Genomic DNA, 22451 nt, shown 5'->3' on the forward strand with positions numbered 1-22451 from the left:
ACGTGGACGGTGACGCCGTGCGGCGTCATTGACGCCACATGCGTGACGGCTCAAAAGACGCGCCCCCCCAACCCGAAAGACCTGACAAGATGGCCGCCCGCCATGCAGCCCCGAGGTTCCAGGACCGCGACATCGAGGCGCTCCTGGACGCAGTGGAGGAGAAGAGGGAGTCTCTGTACCCCGGACATGGCCGCAGCGTCGCCCCAAGCCTCAGCCGGCGTCTGTGGAGGGAGGTGGCAGAGGCCGTCAGCGCTGTGGCTCTGACACCACGGACAGGCACCCAGTGCCACAAGAAGGTGATGTTGCTAACTTTTGATTGGTTCAATTGGCTCTGTGTTATAACCTTTGCTCTAGAGTCACCAGGTATCTTTATGATACCGCCACGAGGTTCAAGTTCAAGTAATGATCAATAACTCAATACACCAATAAGTAAGATTCAAATCAAAGCACATTTATTATACACAGTAAATCACTACTCATGCATAAACTCTACTTTCTAAGCTATTTCTACAACTAACAGGCCTATACTTAGCTTCGGACTGGCCCACTAGGTCAGACGAACAAATGGCCTTTCGTTCGGGTTCTGAGTCTGCGGGATTCAAAAGCTGGTATGGACTGGTAGCTAGGAGCGCCTATCTCGTAGCGAGCGTTGACTTGAGACTTACGTTCTTTGGAGGCAGCTGGACAGGTCACTGTCAAGGGTTGGTTCGCGTTGCTGAGTGACCCTGTCAAGAAGGACGATTTGAACTTGGGGGCTTTACTTTATAGTCCCCAGGGGCTTCCCACCTTTCGAGGCGGACCCCGTACCTGGTTTCAAGTGATTGGACTTTGTTCCAATCGCTTGGTTCGATTTCTCCAATACTGGAGCTGTTCCCTGATGGTTGGGCGGTCTTTAAGTGTCCGTTAACCTCTTTTGTGTTGGCTCCTGCTGGCGCCGAGGAGTCTGGCTTGGCCTTGTTTACCTCAAATGTTTCGATTGTTCCCGGGGATCGCTCATTAGTATGTAGATGGCTGCTACGTTACTATGCAGATGGCTGCTTGTGTCGATGCTGTCTGGGCTTTTGCAGAGTCTAATACACAGTAAACTTGCACCTGCTAGTTTTTCCCTGTGTTGGCTGAATTTCCCTTCAGCCTTTAGTTCTCCATTTTAAGTCGTGAAGTGGCCAGCTCAGGTGGCTACAGTGAACAACCTCGTCAGGGCAGCCAGGGTGAGTTCCCCCGCCCCCACCTCCCTGCTGATGTGCGGCACCGCCCCAGGTGAAACCAACCCTCACCGCTGCACTATACGCGCAACCGATGGCGTGCATTCATATACCTGTCCAACACAGTTGCCTTTTACCCCTGCCACCCACCCGCCCCCCCCACAGGAGAAGCGCGCACACAACAATAGGAAGCATGAGAGGACTGGAGGGGGCCCTGCTGATGAGAGGACTCACTGTACATGAGGAAAGGGCCCTGGAACTGGCTGGCAGACCTGAGGACCGGGAGGTTGCTGATGCAGAGGTCGGGGGCCCACCAGCAAGTGAGCCACCGACAGCCTGTCCCCATATTCCCTCTCCCCCATATCCCCCCTCACCCATATCCCCCATATCCCCCCTCCCCCATATCCTCCTCCCCATATCCCCCCTCCCCCATTTCCCCTCTCCCCGTATCACCATATCCCCCTCCCCGTATCCCCCTCCCTATATCCCCCCACCCCATATCCCCCCTCCCCCATATCCCCCCACCCCATATCCCCCATTTCCCCCCTCATCCCTCCTATCCCCCTCCCCTATATCCCCCTCCCCATATCCCCCATACCCCCCTCCCCATATCCCCCCTCCCCATATCCCCGTCCCCCATATCCCCCATATCCCCCTCCCCCAAATCCCCCATATCCCCCCTCCCCCGTATCCCCCATATCCCCCCTCCCCCATATCCCCCCTCCCCATATCCCCCATATCCCCCCTCCCCCATATCCCCCCTCCCCATAGCCCCCCTCCCCATATCCCCCATATCCCCCCTCCCCCATATTCCCCCTCCCCATATCCCCCATATCCCTCCTCCCCCATATCCCCCATATCCCCTCTCCCCCATATCACCTGATCACCGCCTGCGCGTCTAACCATGCATGCTTCAATGTGTATCGCAGGAGCAAACGTCGAGGCATCCATCCCCGCAGATGCCGACCACCCGCAGGATGCCCCAGGGCGACCACGGGATACGGAGAGACCCGGACCCTCTGGCACGCGACGCCCGCAGGATGCCCCAGGGTTTCCATGGGATACAGAGAGACCCGGACCCTCTGGTGCTCGACGCCCGCAGGATGCCCCAGGGCGACCACGGGAGATGGAGAGACCCGGACCCTCTGGCACGCGACGCCCGCAGGATGCCCAGGGTTTCCATGGGATACAGAGAGACCCGGACCCTCTGGCACGCGACGCCCGCAGGATGCCCCAGGGCGACCACAGGAGACGGAGAGACCTGGAGCAACAGGGAGACGATGCCCCCGTCACGTGCGGGTGCGACGACGCAGGCGTGTGCCACCCAGCGACGAGGGGGGCAGCCACATGCCCCCGTCGCAGCCGAGCCATGAAACCACTACCCAGGACAGCCCTACCCAGGACACCACTACCCAGGACACCCCTACCCAGGACATCCCTACCCAGGACACCACTACCCAGGACACCCCTACCCAGGACACCCCTACCCTGGAGACCCCTACCCAGGACACCCCTACCCAGGACAGCCCTACCCACGACACCACTACCCAGGACACCCCTACCCAGGACACCCCTACCCTGGAGACCCCTACCCAGGACACCCCTACCCAGCACAGCCCTACCCAGGACACCACTACCCAGGACACCCCTACCCAGGACACCCCTACCCAGGACACCCCTACCCTGGAGACCCCTACCCAGGACACCCCTACCCAGGACAGCCCTACCCACGACACCACTACCCAGGACACCCCTACCCTGGAGACCCCTACCCAGGACACCCCTACCCAGGACAGCCCTACCCACAACACCACTACCCAGGACACCCCTACCCCGGACACCCCTACCCTGGAGACCCCTACCCAGGACACCCCTACCCTGGAGACCCCTACCCAGGACACCCCTACCCCGGAGATCCCTACCCAGGACACCCCTAGCCAGGAGACCTCTACCCAGGACACCCCTACCCAGAAGACCCCTACCCAGGAAACCGAAATACAGGACAGTGACACAGAGTGGATGGGCGGAGACGAACCGCCACCCCAAAGTACCATGGACTCAGAGTCGGACGATGCACACGACACAACGCCACTGCTGTCTCCAACACCCTCCACCATCGCAGAGACACTCACCTCGGTTGGGCATTTTAGTGATGAGGCGTCTGGTACACTCACTGGTGCGCACAACACAGCCGTCCCGGCACAGCAGGTGGAGGTAGGAGCAGCAGAGGGGCCGGGAGGTCGGAGGGCATCCTGGCGCAAGCGAACATCTGCCGCCCAGATGGATCCCGGGTTCCTGGAGTTACCACACCCACACATAGCCCCGATGCAGCCACCAAACCTGGGATGAGCGAAGGGGGTGACGGTTTCAGCAGGCAATGGCCCAGTCTCTGCAGGCAATGGCCCAGTCTCTGCAGGCCATAGCCCAGTCTCTGCAGGCCATAGCCCAGTCCCAGCAGTCCATAGCCCAGTCTCTGCAGGCCATAGCCCAGTCTCAGCAGGCCATGGCCCAGTCTCAGCAGTCCATGGCCCAGTCTCAGCAGTCCATGGCCCAGTTTCAGCAGGCCATGGCCCAGTCTCAGCAGTCCATAGCCCAGTCTCTGCAGGCCATGGCCCAGTTTCAGCAGGCAATGGCCCAGTCTCTGCAGGCCGTAGCCCAGTCTCTGCAGGCCATGGCCCAGTTTCAGCAGGCAATGGCCCAGTCCCTGCAGTCCATGGCCCAGTCTCTGCAGGCCATGGCCCAGTTTCAGCAGGCAATGGCCCAATCCCTGCAGGCCATGGCCCAGTCTCAGCAAGCCATTGCTGAGGGCATCGGCGCCATTGCCCATGTGCTAGCCGACGTCGCACAGTCACAGACAGGGATGGCCAACTCCCTGAGCTCCATGGCTGCAAACCTGCAGACCCCTGTCGATACCAGCACGGGCCTCCAGGACTGGCAGCGCCAGGTGTCGGAGGGGCGTCGGATGGCCGGTCCCTTCGCACCCCCGACCCATGTAGAGGCCTGGGGGCCATTGGGCACCCCGAGGGAGGAGGAGTTGCTGCCGCCCGTCCCTGGTCCCCCTGTAGGGGAGGACCAGGAACACTGCAGCACCTCGGACTCCCCCCCCTTCCGTCCCAGGTGCATCGGGTGGGCAACGGGCAGGACAGGCTGGCAGCTCGCCATCTCAGTCGCCTGGGCCGCAGCCTGGCCCATCTAGGCCAGGACGCCCCAGGAAACGGCCGCCAAAGGGATCCCAAGTCAGAGGGCAGGAATCGCAGGTGAGTCTGCCCCCTTCCCCCTGGGTCGCCCTCACCATCCCCCCCGGGCAGAGGTCGGGACCATGCGCCGCAGTGTCACAGCCGCATGCAGGGATGGTCCGGGTGGATGGTGGTATTGTGGCCATGGGTCAGACATCGTCCAACAATGTGGCGCCAGGAGCTCATTGCAGAGCGGGTTGTCATCATTCTCCATGGCCCGCAATAGACACGCTTCCACCGGCGCCCGTGAGAGCCCGGCCGCCGTGCCGCAGGTGGATCTGCAATGGACGGATGGTGTGCATGCGGGTGGGGTGGGTGTGGTTGGGGCGGGGTGAGGGTGCTGGGTGGGTGGATGGATGGGGGATGAGGATGTTCGGCTGTTGCCATTGTGTGCGGTATGTGGCCATACTCGGCGATTCCCACGCCCCCTAGTCAGTGAGGCAGGCGGCTATCAGCCTGTCCCGTGCCCGCTGGCCCAGCCGGTAACGGTGAACAGCCACCCGCCTGTGTCTACCCCATCTGCCCTGACCATTGCCCCCATCCCCCTCATCCGGGAGGACTGCGCCTCTTCCTGCTGCTCCTCCACTCCCCCCTCCTCTGCCTGCGGCACATCGCCCCTCTGCTGGGCTATGTTGTGCAGGACGCAGCACACCACAATGATGCGGCCGACCCTATCTGATGGATACTGGAGGGCGCCCCCTGAGAGGTCCAGGCACCTGAAATGCAGTTTGAGCATGCCAAAGCACCTCTCTATCACACCCCTTGTCGCTACATGGGCATCATTGTAGCTGTTCTCCGCCTCATTCTGTGGCCTCCGTATTGGCATCAACAGCCACGACTGCAACGGGTAATCCCTGTCACTCAGCAACCAGCCCCTCAGCCGGGGGTGGCGTCCCTCGTACATGCCGGGGATGGAAGACCACGACAACACGTATGAGTCATGTACACTTCCCGGGTACGGGCGCAGACGTGCAGCATAATCATGCGGTGATCGCAGACCACCTGGATGTTCATGGAATAGGTCCCCTTCCTATTGGTGAACACGGCCCTGTTATCTGCAGGTGGCCGCACGGCGACGTGCATCCCATCAATCGCGCCCTGGACCATGGGAAACCCGGCCACGGCAGAGAAGCCCACGGCCCGGGCACCCTGGCTGGCCCGGCCCACAGGGAAGCGGATGTCGCGGTCCGCAATGGCATATAAGGCGTCTGTCACTGCCCGGCTGCATCGGTGCATCGATGTTTGCGAGGTGCCAGACAGGTCCCCACCTGGCGCCTGGAATGACCCCATGGCATAAAAGTTCAGGGCCACCGTAACCTTGACGGACACGGGGAGAGGGTGTACCCCCCCCAGTGCCACGCGGTGCCAGGTGTGCCAGCAGGTGGCAGATGTGTGCCACAGTTTCCCGGCTCATCCGGAGTCTCCTCCTGCATTCCCGGTCCGTGAGGTCATGGTACGACAGCCGGGGCCGGTACACACGAGGCCTCCTCGGGTGCCTCCGTTGCCGTGGCACCGCGTTGTCCTCCTCCCCTCCTCGTGTTCCTCCTCCACTACGTGCTCCCCCTGTTCCTCCTCCTCCTCATCCTGTCGGGCGGGTGTCCCTCCAGCCTGGGCGGCTGCCGCCTGCCCCTCTGCGGCATGCTCCTCGGCAGCAGCCTGCGCCGCCTCTCTGGCATGCTCCTCCTCCTCCTCCAGGGCAACATGGAGAATAGCGGCTGCCGCCACGGCAGCCAACATCACTGGTTGATCAGAAAACATGACGGCCTGCGGGGAGGGGGGAAATGACGACATGTCATCATTGCCCATACCCCTCCTCCCCCCAGCCAGGTGGCATGGGCTGCATTGTCGCGACTGTTGGAGGATGGCAGCTGGCCAGGCGGACAAACTCCCTTGCCCTTGCACCCCCCCGTACCCGGCACTCACACCCCCGTACCCGGCACTCACCCCCCCGTACCCGGCACTCACCTGCCCCCCGTACCCGGCACTCATTCCCCCTCCCCCTCCCCAGCACTCAGACCCACGTACCCGGCACTCACCCCCCATACCCGGCACTCACCCCCCCGTACCCGGCACTCACCCCCCCGTCCCCGGCACTCACACCCCCGTACCCGGCACTCACCCCCCCCGTACCCGGCACTCACCCCCCCATACCCGGCACTCACCCCCCATACCCGGCACTCACCCCCCCGTACCCGGCACTCACCCCCCCGTCCCCGGCACTCACCCCCCCGTACCCGGCACTCACCCCCCCGTACCCGGCACTCACCCCCCCATACCCGGCACTCACCCCCCCGTCCCCGGCACTCACCCCCCATACCCGGCACTCACCCCCCCCCGTACCCGGCACTCACCCCCCATACCCGGCACTCATCCCCCCGTACCGGCAGTCATCCGCCCGTACCCGGCAGTCATCCCCCCATACCCGGCACTTACCCCCCCGTACCCGGCACTCACCCCCCCGTCCCCGGCACTCACCCCCCCCGTCCCCGGCACTCATCCCCCCACCCCCCTCGACGGCACTCACCCCCCACTTCCCTGACGCTTACCCCCCCCGTACATGACACTCTTCCCCCCGTACCCGGCACTCACCCCCCCGTACCCGGCACTCACCCCCCCGTACCCGGCACTCATCCCCCCTCCCCAGCACTCAGACCCACGTTCCCGGCACTCACCCCCCCGTACCCGGCACTCACCCCCGCGTACCCGGCACTCACCCCCCCAACCCGGCACTCATGCCCCCGTACACTGCACTCTTCCCCACGTACCCGGCACTCATCGCCCCGTACCCGGCACTCATCACCCCGTACCCGGCACTCACCCCCCCGTACCCGGCACTCACCCCCGCGTACCCGGCACTCACCCCCCCCAACCCGGCACTCATGCCCCCGTACACTGCACTCTTCCCCACGTACCCGGCACTCATCGCCCCGTACCCGGCACTCATCACCCCGTACCCGGCACTCATCCCCCCCGTACCCAGCACTCATCCCCCCGTACGCGGCACTGATCCCCCCGTACGCGGCACTCACCCCCCGAACCCGGCACTCACCCCCCCGTATCCGGCACTCATCCCCGGTACCCGGCACTCATCCCCCCGTACAGGGCACTCTTCCCCCCGTACCCGACACTCACCCCCCCCCCTGTACCCGGCACTCATCCCCCCCTCCCCAGCACTCACCCACCCCGTACCCGGCACTCATCCCTCCGTACCCGGCACTCATCCCCCCGTTCCCGGCACTCACCCCCCCGTTCCCGGCACGCAACCCCCCGTACCCAGCACTCACCCCCCCTACCCGGCACTCACCCCCCCGTACCCGCCACTCATCCCCCCGTCCCCGGCACCCCACCCCTTTATCCCGCACTCACCCCCTCGGTAGCTGGCACTCATCCCCCCATACCCGGCAACCACCCTCCCCCCATACCCGGCACTCATCCCCCGTACCCGGCACTCATCCCCCCCGTACCCGGCACTCACTCCCCCGTACCCGAAACTCACCTCCCGTACCCGGGACTCATTCCCCGTACCCGGCACTCACCCCCCCGTACCCGGCACTCATCCCCCCATACCCGGCACTCATTCCCCGTACCCGGCACTCATCCCCCGTACTCGGCACTCATCCCACAAACCCGGCACTCCCCCCCCCACACCCGGCACTCATGCCCCCGTACCCGGCACTCTTCCCCACGTACCCGGCACTCATCGCCCCGTACCCGGCACTCATCGCCCCGTACCCGGCACTCTTCCCCGTTACCCGGCACTTATCCCCCCGTACCCGGCACTCATCACCCCGTACCCGGCACTCACCCCCTGTACCCGGCACTCATCCCCGGTACCCGGCACTCATCCCCCCGTACCCGGCACTCAGCCCCCCGTACCTGGCACTCACCCCCCTGTACCCGGCACTCATCCCCGGTACCCGGCACTCATCCCCCCCGTACCCGGCACTCATCCCCCCGTACCCGGCACTCAACCCCTGTACCCGGCACTCACCCCCCTGTACCCGGCACTCATCCCTGGTACCGGCACTCATCCCCCTGTACCCGGCACTCACCCCCCTGTACCCGGCCCTCATCCCCCGTACCCGGCACTCATCCCGCCGTACCCAGCACGCATCCCCCCGTACCCAGCACTCACCCCCCTGTACCCGGCACTCATCCCCCCGTACCCGGCACTCACCCCCCCCCCCGTACCCGGCACTCATCCCCCCGTACCCAGCACTCATCCCCCCGTACCCGGCACTCACCCCCCCCATACCCGGCACTCACCCCCCCCGTACCCGCCACTCATCCCCCCCCCCCGGCCCCCCCCCCGTACCCCGCACTCACTCCCTCGGTACCTGGCACTCATCCCCCCATACCCGGCAACCCCACCCCCGTACTCGGCACTCATCCCCCCGTACCCTGCACTCATCCCCCAGACCCGGCACTCACCCCCCTGTACCCGGCACTCATCCCTGGTACCGGCACTCATCCCCCTGTACCCGGCACTCACCCCCCTGTACCCGGCCCTCATCCCCCGTACCCGGCACTCATCCCGCCGTACCCAGCACGCATCCCCCCGTACCCAGCACTCACCCCCCTGTACCCGGCACTCATCCCCCCGTACCCGGCACTCACCCCCCCCCCGTACCCGGCACTCATCCCCCCGTACCCAGCACTCATCCCCCCGTACCCGGCACTCACCCCCCCCATACCCGGCACTCACCCCCCCGTACCCGCCACTCATCCCCCCCCCCCGGCCCCCCCCCCCGTACCCCGCACTCACTCCCTCGGTACCTGGCACTCATCCCCCCATACCCGGCAACCCCACCCCCGTACTCGGCACTCATCCCCCCGTACCCTGCACTCATCCCCCAGACCCGGCACTCATTCCCCGTACCCGGCACTCATTCCCCGTACCCGGCACTCATCACCCTTACCCGGCACTCATTCCCCGTACCCGGCACTCATCCCCCCGTACTCCGCACTCATCCCCACGTCCCCGGCACTCACCCCCCCCCCAACCCGGCACTCATGCCCCCGTACACTGCACTCTTCCCCACGTACCCGGCACTCATCGCCCCGTACCCGGCACTCTTCCCCGGTACCCGGCACTCATCCCCCCGTACCCGGCACTCATCACCCTGTACCCGGCACTCATCCCCCCCGTACCCAGCACTCATCCCCCCGTACGCGGCACTCATCCCCCCGTACGCGGCACTCACCCCCCGAACCCGGCACTCATCCCCGGTACCCGGCACTCATCCCCCTGTACCCGGCACTCATCCCCGGTACCCGGCACTCATCCCCCCGTACCCGGCACACATCCCCCCGTATCCGGCACTATCCCCGCGTACCTTGCACTCACCCCCCCCCCGTACCCGGCACTCATCCCCCCGTACCCGGCACTCATCCCCCCTGTACCCGGCACACATCCCCCCGTATCCGGCACTCATCCCCGGTACCCGGCACTCATCCCCCTGTACCCGGCACTCATCCCCGGTACCCGGCACTCATCCCCGGTACCCGGCACTCATCCCCCCCTCCCCAGCACTCACCCCCCCGTACAGGGCACTCTTCCCCCCGTACCCGACACTCACCCCCCCCGTACCCGGCACTCATCCCCCGTACCCGGCACTCATCCCCCCGTACCCGGCACTCATCCCCCCGTTCCCGGCACTCACCCCCCCCGTACCCGCCACTCATCCCCCCGTCCCCGGCACCCCCCCCCCTTTATCCCGCACTCACCCCCTCGGTACCTGGCACTCATCCCCCCATACCCGGCAACCACCCCCCCCCCCATACCCGGCACTCATCCCCCGTACCCGGCACTCATCCCCCCGTACCCGGCACTCACCCCCCCGTACCCGGCACTCACCCCCCGTACCCGGCACTCATTCCCCGTACCCGGCACTCATCCCCCCGTACTCGGCACTCATCCCCCGTACTCGGCACTCATCACCCCATCCCCGGCACTCAGCCCCCAAACCCGGCACTCGCTCCCCCCACACCCGGCACTCACCCCCGCATACCCGGCATTCACCCCCCCAACTCGGCACTCATCCCCCCGTACCCCGCACTCATCCCCCCGTACCCGGCACTCATCCCCCCGTACCCGGCACTCATCCCCCCGTACCCGGCACTCACCCCCTCCGTACCCGGCACTCATCCCCGGTACCAGGCACTCATCCCCCCGTACCCGGCACTCATCCCCCCGTACCCTGCACTCATCCCCCCGTACCCGGCACTCATCCCCCCGTACCCGGCACTCATCCCCCCGTACCCGGCACTCATCCCCTCCGTACCCGGCACTCATCCCCGGTACCAGGCACTCATCGCCGCGTCCCCGGCACTCATCCCCGGTACCCGGCACTCATCCCCCCGTACCCGGCACTCATCCCCCCGTACCCGGCACGCATCCCCCCGTACCCAGCACTCACCCCCCTGTACCCGGCACTCATCCCCCCGTACCCGGCACTCATCCCCCCTCACCAGCACTCACCCCCCCGTACCCGGCACTCATCCCCCCGTACCCGGCACTCACCCCCCCCATACCCGGCACTCATCCCCCCGTACCCGGCACTCATCCCCCCGTACCCGGCACTCACCCCCCCCATACCCGGCACTCACCCCCCCGTACCCGCCACTCATCCCCCCTACCTGGCACTCACCCCCCCGTACCCCGCACTCACTCCCTCGGTACCTGGCACTCATCCCCCCATACCCGGCAACCCCCCCCTGTACACGGCACTCATCCCCTGTACCCGGCACTCATTCCCCCGTACTCGGCACTCATTCCCCCGTACTCGGCACTCATCCCCCTTACCCGGCACTCATTCCCCGTACCCGGCACTCATCCCCCCGTACTCCGCACTCATCCCCTCGTCCCCGGCACTCACCCCCCCCCCCCCCCCGTCCCCGGCACTCACCCCCCCGTCCCCGGCACTCATCCCCCCCCTTCCCCGGCACTCTCCCGAAGCCCACCCCCCCTGCTGCACACACACCCACACACCTCTCCCCCACACACACAGACTGCGGCCACGCCATCACCTCTCCTGCGGCCACCCCCCAGGCCGTGACCTACCTCCACGCTGGAATATGGTCAGCCCCGGAGTGCATTGTCTCCCGCCCGCCCCTGCCATTCGCCGAGGCGGCGCTGACTTTTCACCCTTCGGAGAATTCGGCGGGCGGCGGGGGCGGGATTTATGCCCCCCCACAGCGATTCTCCGACCCGGCGGGGTGTCGGAGAATCCTGCCCATTTTGTTTATTGAACGGTCAGCAGTAACAAATATTTGAAAATGAAGTATGTAACATTCCACATATCACACAAACTATTAAACAAGGAAGCGTCACTGTTCCATATTGGTGCCAATATAAAACTATATCAGCTCTTTTTCATAAAAACCAAACCTAGGTAAAATCATTGCAAGTTACTCAACAGAAACAGAGTACAAACCTGAGGATGTGTTATCATTACCTCCTCCTGAGGGGCAGAAATCCCACCTGCAGAAACGTAATGTTCAATGAGCGTGAAACGGTTGCTGGGCAGTTCGAGTCGATGAGGACATTTTCTCCAACGACTCTGCAGTTGGCGGGAAGGGAACCCCTGCCTTCCAAAATATTCAGGCCCGTGTATAAATCATGCCAGGATAGTAATGCAACAGCTATGATCGAAAGTCACCAATGTCACCCTATTTGTGGTAAACTCTTTCTTGACTCACCTGCAGCCTTTGAACTATTTACTACATCATCCTGCAGCACTACCTCCCCTCTGCCGCACAGGAGGGTTGGACAGCACTAATGGGGTGGCACGGTGTTTAGCACTGCAGCCTCACAGCGCCAGGGACCCATTCTGACCCCGGGCAACTGTGTGGAGTTTGCACATTCTTCCAGTGTCTGCGTGGGTTTCCTCTGGGTGTTCTGGCTTCCTCCCACAGTCCAAAGATGTGCATGTTAGGCGGATTAGATATGCTAAACTGTTCCTCACAGGAAGAAAAGCGATAGGGTGGGAGATTGGGCCGAGATTAAGGTGCTCTTTCGGAGGCTCGGTGAGGACTCGACGGGCAGAATGACCTCATTCTGCACTGTGGGGATTCTATGATTCTAATGTGGTTTAATTTTCCTCTATGGAGTTGTAACCTTCATCAGCTTCAATGGCTTCTCTTTCCTCCCCCATGCTATTAATGCTTGGGTCCCCAAGGATCCATCCTGTCCAACAGCACTGCTCCTCCCCCCTACCATGTCCATTGGCAACCCAAAAATCATCAGATTGTGTAAAAAGCTGATACACCCAGCTAGACCTCAACCTCACCACTGCCAATGTCAACCCCACACCCAGCTCTACCTCAGCACCACCAATCTCAACCCCACACCCAGCTGTACCTCACCACCACTTATCTTAACACCACACCCAGCTCTACCTCACCACCACTTACCACAACCCCACTCCCAGCTCTACCTCACCACCACTTACTTCAACCCCACACCCAGCTCTACCTAACCACCACTACCACCTCAACCCCACACCCAGCTCTACCTCAGCACCACCAATCTCAACCCCACACCCAGCTCTACCTAACCACCACTACCACCTCAACCCCACATCCAGCTCTACCTCAGCACCACCAATCTCAACCCCACACCCAGCTCTACCTAACCACCACTACCACCTCAACCCCACACCCAGCTCTACCTCAGCACCACCAATCTCAACCCCACACCCAGCTCTACCTCACCACCACTACCACCTCAACCCCACTCCCAGCTATACCTCACGGTGGTGAGCTATACCTCACGGTGGTCAGCTCTACCTAACCACCACTACCACCTCAACCCCACACCCAGCTCTACCTCAGCACCACTTACCACAACCCCATACCCAGCTCTACCTCACCACCACCAATCTCAACCCCACACCCAGCTCTACCTCACCACCGCCAATCTCAACCCCACACCCAGCTCGACCTCACAACCACTTATCTTAACACCACACCCAGCTCTACCTCACCACCACTTACCACAACCCCACACCCAGGACTACCTCACCACCACTTACATTAACCTTACATCCAGCTCTACCTCACCACCACTTACCGCAAACCAACACCCAGCTCTACCTAACCACCACTACCACCTCAACCCCACACCCAGCGATACCTCACCACCGCTAACCTCAACCCCACACCCAGCTCTACCTCACCACCGCCAATGTCAACCCCACACCCAGCTCTACCTCACCACCGCCAATCTCAACCCCACACCCAGCTATACCTCACCACCACTGACGTCTACCCCACACCAAGCTCTACCTCACCACCACTTAGTTCAACTCCACACCCAGCTCTACCTCACCACCACTTATCACAACCCCACAGCCAGCTCTACCTCAACCTCACCACCACCAATCTCAACCCCACACCCAGCTCTACCTCACCACCACTTACCTTAACCCCACACCCAGCTCTACCTCACCACCACTTACCACAACCCCACACCCAGCTTTACCTCACCACCACTTACTTCAACCCCACACCCAGCACTACCTCACCACCACTTACATTAACCTCACACCCAGCTCTACCTCACCACCACTTACCACAACCCCACACCCAGCTCTCCCTCACCACCACTTACCACAACCCCACACCCAGCTCTACCTCACCACCACTTACTTCAACCCCACACACAGCTCTACTTCACCACCGCTAACCTCAACCCCACACCCAGCTCTACCTCATCACCGCTTATCTCAACACCACACCTAGTTCTACCTCACCACCACCAATGTCAACCCCACACCCAGCTCGACCTCACCACACCAATTTCAACCCCACACCCAGCTATACCTCACCACCACTTACCTCAACACCACACCCCACACCCAGCTCTACCTCAACCTCACCACCGCCAATCTCAACCCCACACCCAGCTATACCTCACCACCACCAACCTCAACCACACACCCAGCTCTACCTCACCACCACTTACCTCAACCCCACACCCAGCTCTACCTCACCACCGCCAATCTCAACCCCACACACAGCTCTACCTCACCACCACTTACCTCAACCCCACGCCCAGCACTACCTCACCATCGCTTACCTCAACCTCACATCCAGCTCTCCCACACCATCACTTACCTCATTCCCACACCCAGCACTACCTCACCACCACTACCTCAAACCCACACCCAGCTCTACCTCACTATCACTTACCTCATCCCCACGCCCAGCTCTTCCTCACTACCACCAATCTCAACCCCACACCCAGCTCTACCGCATCACCACTTACCTCAACCCCACACCCAGCACTACCTCACCACCGCCAATCTCAACACCATACCCAGCTATACCTCAACCTCACCACCACCAATATCAACCCCACACCGAGCTATACCTCACACCCACTTACCTCAACCCCACACCCAGCTCTACCTCACCACCACCTACCTCAACCCCACACCCAGCTATACCTCAACCTCACCACCAGGAATCTCAACCCCACACCCAGCTATACCTCAACCTCACCACCGCCAATCTTAACCCCACACCCAGCTCTACTTCAGCACCGCCAATCTCAACCCCACACCCAGCTCTACCTCACAACCACGTACCTCAACCTCACACCCAGCTCTACCTCACCAACACTTTCCTCAACCCCACACCCAGTTCTACCTCACCACCGCCAATCTCAACCCCACACCCAGCTCTACCTCACCACCACTTACCTCAAACCCACACCCAGCTCTACCTCACCACCGCATACCTCAACCCCACAGCCAGCTCTAACTCACCATCACTCACCTCATCCCCACACACAGCTCTTCCTCACCACCGCCAATCTCAACCCCACATCCAGCTCTACCTCACCACCGCCAATGTCAACCCCACACCCAGATATACCTCAACTTCACCACCGCCAATCTCAACCGCACACCAAGCTCTACCTCACCCCCACTTACCTCAACTCCATACCCAGCTCTACCTCACCACCACTTACCTCAACCTCACACCCAGCTCTACCTCACCAACACTTACCTCAAACCCACACCCAGCTCTACCTCACCACCGCTTCCCTCAACCCCACACCATGCTCTACGTCACAATCACTTACCTCATTCCCACACCCAGCTCATCCTCACCACCGCCAATGTCAACCCCACACCCAGCTCTACATCACCACCGACAATCACAACCCCACACCCATCTCTACTTCACCACCACTTACCTCAACCTCACACCCAGCTCTACCTCACCAACACTTACCTCAAACCCACACCCAGCTCTACCTCACCACCGCTTCCCTCAACCCCACACCATGCTCTACGTCACAATCACTTACCTCATTCCCACACCCAGCTCATCCTCACCACCGCCAATGTCAACCCCACACCCAGCTCTACATCACCACCGACAATCACAACCCCACACCCATCTCTACTTCACCACCACTTACCTCAACTCCATACCAAGCTCTACCTCACCACCACTTACCTCAACCTCACACCCAGCTCTACCTCACCAACACTTACCTTCACCCCACACCCAGGCCTACCTCGCCAGCACTTACCTCAACCCCAAACCCAGCTCTACCTCACCACCGCTTACCTCAACCCCACACTATGCTCTACCTCCCCATCACTTACCTCATTCCCACACCCAGCTCTTCCTCACCACCGCCAATGTCAACCCCACACCCAGCTCTACATCACCACCGCCAATCACAACCCCACACCCATCTCTACCTCACCACCACTTACCTCAACCCCACACCCAGTTCTACCGCATCACCAATTACCTCAAACCCACATCCAGCTCTTCCTCACCACCGCCAAAGTCAACCCCACACCCAGCTCTACCTCACCACCGCCAATCTCAACCCCACACCCAGCTATACCTCAACCTCACCTCCACCAATATCAACCCCACACCGAGCTATACCTCACCACAACTTACTTCAACCTCACACCCAGCTCTACCTCACCACCACTTACCTCAACCCCACACCCAGCTCTACCTCACCACCGCCAATCTCAATCCCACAACCAGCTATACCTCAACCTCACCACCGTCAATCTCAACCCCACACCCAGCTATACCTCAACCTCACCACCGCCAAACTCAACCCCACACCCAGCTCTACTTCAGCACCGCCAATCTCAACCCCACATCCAGTTCTACCTCACCACCACTTACCTCAACCGTACACCCAGCTCTACCTCACCACCGCCAATCTCAATCCCACAACCAGCTATACCTCAACCTCACCACCGTCAATCTCAACCCCACACCCAGCTCTACTTCAGCACCGCCAATCTCAACCCCACACCCAGCTCTACCTCACAACCACTTACCTCAACGCTACATCCAGTTCTACCTCACCAACACTTTCCTCAACCCCACACCCAGCTCTACCTCACCACCACTTACCTTAACCCCACACCCAGCTCTACTTCACCCCCACTTACCACAACCCCACACCCAGCTTTACTTCACCACGACTTACTTCAACACCACACCCAGCACGACCTTACCACCACTTACATTAACCCCACACCCAGCTCTACCTCACCACCACTTACCACAACCCCACACCCAGCTCTACCTCACCACCACTTACCACAACCCCACACACAGCTCTACCTCACCACCGCCAATGTCAACCCCACACCCAGCTCTACCTCACCACCGCCAATCTCAACATCACACCCAGCTATACCTCACCACCACTTACGTCAACCCCACACCAAGCTCTACCTCACCCCACTTACCTCAACTCCACACCCAGCTCTACCTCACCAACACTTACCTTCACCCCACACCCAGCTCTACCTCGCCAGCACTTTCCTCATTCCCACACCCAGCTCTTCCTCACCACCGCCAATGTCAACCCCACACCCAGCTCTACATCACCACCGCCAATCACAACCCCACACCCATCTCTACCTCACCACCACTTACCTCAACCCCACATCCAGTTCTACCGCATCACCAATTACCTCAAACCCACATCCAGCTCTTCCTCACCACCGCCAAGGTCAACCCCACACCCAGCTCTACCTCACCATCGCCAATCTCAACCCCACACCCAGCTCTACCTCAACCTCACCTCCACCAATATCAACCCCACACCGAGCTATATCTCCCCCCCACTTACCTCAACCCCACACCCAGCTCTACCTCACCACAACTTACTTCAACCCCACACCCAGCTCTTCCTCACCACCGCCAATGTCAACAAAGAACAAAACAAAGAACAAAGAAATGTACAGCACAGGAACAGGCCCTTCGGCCCTCCAAGCCCGTGCCGACCATACTGCCCGACTAAACTACAATCTTCTACACTTCCTGGGTCCGTATCCTTCTATTCCCATCCTATTCATATATTTGTCAAGATGCCCCTTAAATGTCCCTATCGTCCCTGCTTCCACTACCTCCTCCGGTAGCGAGTTCCAGGTACCCACTACCCTCTGCGTAAAAAACTTGCCTCGTACATCTACTCTAAACCTTGCCCCTCTCACCTTAAACCTATGCCCCTAGTAATTGACCCCTCTACCCTGGGGAAAAGCCTCTGACTATCCACTCTGTCTATGCCCCTCATAATTTTGTATACCTCTATCAGGTCGCCCCTCAACCTCCTTCGTTCCAGTGAGAACAAACCGAGTTTATTCAATCGCTCCTCATAGCTTATGCCCTCCATACCAGGCAACATTCTGGTAAATCTCTTCTGCACCCTCTCTAAAGCCTCCACATCCTTCTGCTAGTGTGGCAACCAGAATTGAACACTATACTCCAAGTGTGGCCTAACTAAGGTTCTATACAGCTGCAAAATGACTTGCCAATTCTTATACTCAATGCCCCGGCCAATGAAGGCAAGCATGCCGTATGCCTTCTTGACTACCTTCTCCACCTGTGTTGGCCCTTTCAATGACCTGTGGACCTGTACTCCTAGATCTCTTTGACTTTCAATACTCTTGAGGGTTCTACCATTCACTGTATATTCCCTACCTGCATTAGACCTTCCAAAATGCATTACCTCACATTTGTCCGGATTAAACTCCATCTGTCATCTCTCCGCCCAAGTCTCCAGACAATCTAAATCCTGCTGTATCCTCAGACAGTCCTCATCGCTATCCGCAATTCCACCAACCTTTGTGTCGTCTGCAAACTTACTAATCAGACCAGTTACATTTTCCTCCAAATCATTTATATATACTACAAAGAGCAAAGGTCCCAGCACTGATCCCTGTGGAACACCACTGGTCACAGCCCTCCAATTAGAAAAGCATCCCTCCATTGCTACCCTCTGCCTTCTATGGCCTAGCCAGTTCTGTATCCACCTTGCCAGTTCACCCCTGATCCCGTGTGACTTCACCTTTTGTACTAGTCTACCATGAGGGACCTTGTCAAAGGCCTTACTGAAGTCCATATAGACAACATCTACTGCCCTACCTGCATCAATCATCTTAGTGACCTCCTCAAAAAACTCTATCAAGTTAGTGAGACACGACCTCCCCTTCACAAAACCGTGCTGCCTCTCACTAATACGTCCATTTGCTTCCAAATGGGAGTAGATCCTGTCTCTAAGAATTCTCTCCAGTAATTTCCCTACCACTGACGTAAGGCTCACCGGCCTGTAGTTCCCGGGATTATCCTTGCTACCCTTCTTAAACAGAGGAACAACATTGGCTATTCTCCAGTCCTCCGGGACACCCCCTGAAGACAGCGAGGATCCAAAGATTTCTGTCAAGGCCTCAGCAATTTCCTCTCCAGCCTCCTTCAGTATTCTGGGGTAGATCCCATCAGACCCTGGGGACTTATCTACCTTAATATTTTTTAAGACACCCAACACCTCGTCTTTTTGGATCACAATGTGACCCAGGCTATCTACACCCCCTTCTCCAGACTCAACATCTACCAATTCCTTCTCTTTGGTGAATACTGATGCAAAGTATTCATTTAGAACCTCGCCCATTTCCGCTGGCTCCATACATAGATTCCCTTGCCTATCCTTCAGTGGGCCAACCCTTTCCCTGGCTACCCTCTTGCTTTTTATGTACGTGTAAAAAGCCTTGGGATTTTCCTTAACCCTATTTGCTAATGACTTTTCGTGACCCCTTCTAGCCCTCCTGACTCCTTGCTTAAGTTCCTTCCTACTTTCCTTATATGCCACACAGGCTTCGTCTGTTCCCAGCCTTTTAGCCCTGACAAATGCCTCCTTTTTCTTTTTGACGAGGCCTACAATATCACTCGTCATCCAAGGTTCCCGAAAATTGCCGTATTTATCTTTCTTCCTCATGGAAGAACATGCCGGTCCTGTATTCCTTTCAACTGACACTTGAAAGCCTCCCACATGTCAGATGTTGATTTGCCCTCAAACATCCGCACCCAATCTATGTTCTTCAGTTCCCGCCTAATATTGTCATAATTAGCCTTCCCCCAATTTAGCACATTCATCCTCGGACCACTCTTATCCTTGTCCACCAGTACTTTAAAACTTACTGAATTGTGGTCACTGTTACCGAAATGCTCCCCTACTGAAACATCTAACACCTGGCACGAGGGGGACAACCCCACACCCAGCTCTACATCACCACCGCCAATCACAACCCCACACCCATCTCTACCTCACCACCACTTACCTCAACCCCACATCCAGTTCTACCACATCACCAATTACCTCAAACCCACATCCAGCTCTTCCTCACCACCGCCAAGTTCAACCCCACACCCAGCTCTACCTCAACCTCACCTCCACCAATATCAACCCCACACCGAGCTATACCTCACCCCCACTTACCTCAACCCCACACCCAGCTCTACCTCACCACAACTTACTTCAACCCCACACCCAGCTCTACCTCACCACCACTTACCTCAACCCCACACCCAGCTCTACCTCACCACCGCCAATCTCAATCCCACAACCAGCTATACCTCAACCTCACCACCGCCAAACTCAACCCCACACCCAGCTCTACTTCAGCACCGCCAATCTCAACCCCACACCCAGCTCTACCTCACAATCACTTACCTCAACGTTACATCCAGTTCTACCTCACCAACACTTACGTCAACCCCACATCCAGCTCTACCTCACCACCACTTACTTCAACCCCACACACAGCTCTACCTCACCACCGCTTACCTCAACACCACACCTAGTTCTACCTCACAATCACTTATCTCAACACCACAACCAGCTCTACCTCAACCTCACCACCATCAATCTCAACCCCACACCCAGCTATAACTCAACCTCACCACCGCCAATCTCTTTTTTTTCCTTCATTTTTTTCCCCCCCTCCCCTCCCCTCCTCGTGCTGCCCTCCCCTCACCTCCCCCCTCATGCCGCCCTCCCCTCCCCCACTCGTGCTGCCCTCCCCTCCCCCTCGTGCCGCCCTCCCCTTCCACCCTCGTGCCGCTCTCCCCCTTCGCCCCTTCGTGCCCCCCTCCCCCCCTCGTGCCGTCCTCTTCCCCCTCGTGCCGCCCTCCCCTTCCCCCCATCGTGCCGCCCTCCCCTCCCCCCCTCGTGCCGCCCTCCCCTACGTGCCGCCCTCCCCTCCCCCCCTCGTGCCGCTCTCCCCTCCCCCTCCCCTCCCCACCTCGTGCCGCCCTCCCCTCCCCCCTCGTGCCGCCCTCGCCTTCCCGTGCCACCCTCCCCTACCCCCCTCGTGCCTGCTGCCCCCTCCCCTCACACCTCGTGCCGCCCTCCCCTTCTCCCCCTCGTGCCGCCCTCCCCTCCCCCCTCCCCTCGTGCCGGCCGCCCTCCCTCTACCGCTACCTCACCACCACTTACTTCATCCCCACACTCAGCTCTACCTCACCACCGCCAATCTCAACCAGACTGAGCTCTACCTCACCCCCATTTACCTCAACCGCACACCCAGCTCTACCTCACCACTACTTCAACTCTATACCCAGCTCCACCTCACCATTACCTCAACCCCACATCCAGCTCTCCCTTACCACTGCTTACCTTAACCCCACACCCAGCTCTGCCTCACCATCACTTACCTCATCCCCACACACAGCTTTCTTACCACCGCCAATGTCAACCCCACACACAGCTCTATCTCACCACCGCCAATCTCAACCCCACACCCACCTCTACCTCACCACCACTTACCTCAATCCCACACCCAGCTCTACCTCACCACTGCCAATCTCAACCCCACATCCAGCTCTACCTCACCACTTACCTCAAGCCCACACCCAGCTCTACCTCACCAACGCTTACCTCAACCCCACACCCAGCTCTACCTCACCAACGCTTACCTCAACCCCACACCCAGCTCTAACTCACCACCACTTACTTCATCTCCACACTCAGCTCTTCCTCACCACCGCCAATGTCAACCCCACACCCAGCTCTACCTCAGCACCGCTTACCTCAACCCCACACCCAGCTATACCTCAACCTCTCCGCCAATCTCAACCCCACACCCAGCTCTACCTCACCACCACTTACCTCAACCCCACAATTTTCTAAATTCAGATTGCTTGCCCAACCTGTACTGGACCAAAGCCTTTGTCATCAGCTCCCACCACAATTTTCATTCACTACCCACAGACTCAATCACTCTCTGGTAACCATAATGTTCAATTCACTTGCCAATCTTGCCTCATTTAATGCCAAATGGACCTTCCAACTACATCAGCAAGCCCACCTATTTAATACCAAGCTTTCCCACCCTACCGTAGCTCATCTACTATTGAAAACTAAAACCCTTTTTGACAGGGACTTACTTTCATAATACTCCTGTTCTCACTAAAGTACTTTTTAAAAAAAATGTTTTTTGTTACACATAGCACAATATAAATACACCCAAAAAATTAGATGTTTGCAAGGCAGAGGGTTACCTGGGCAGTGCCCCTGTTTACATTCCGGTCGGATTTCATTTGAGTTGGCCATTGTGTTCCCCCTTTCCCCCTCCTTGTTCCCCCCAACTGGATTTGGTTTGGCTTTCCTGTTTCCCCAGGCCCTCCCTATGTGTCTTGGCTACTTTCTCTTTATTCCTGGCTACTTCATGAC

The sequence above is a fragment of the Scyliorhinus torazame genome, unplaced genomic scaffold (assembly GCF_047496885.1).
Source record: "Scyliorhinus torazame isolate Kashiwa2021f unplaced genomic scaffold, sScyTor2.1 scaffold_782, whole genome shotgun sequence".
Lineage (NCBI taxonomy): Eukaryota > Metazoa > Chordata > Chondrichthyes > Carcharhiniformes > Scyliorhinidae > Scyliorhinus > Scyliorhinus torazame.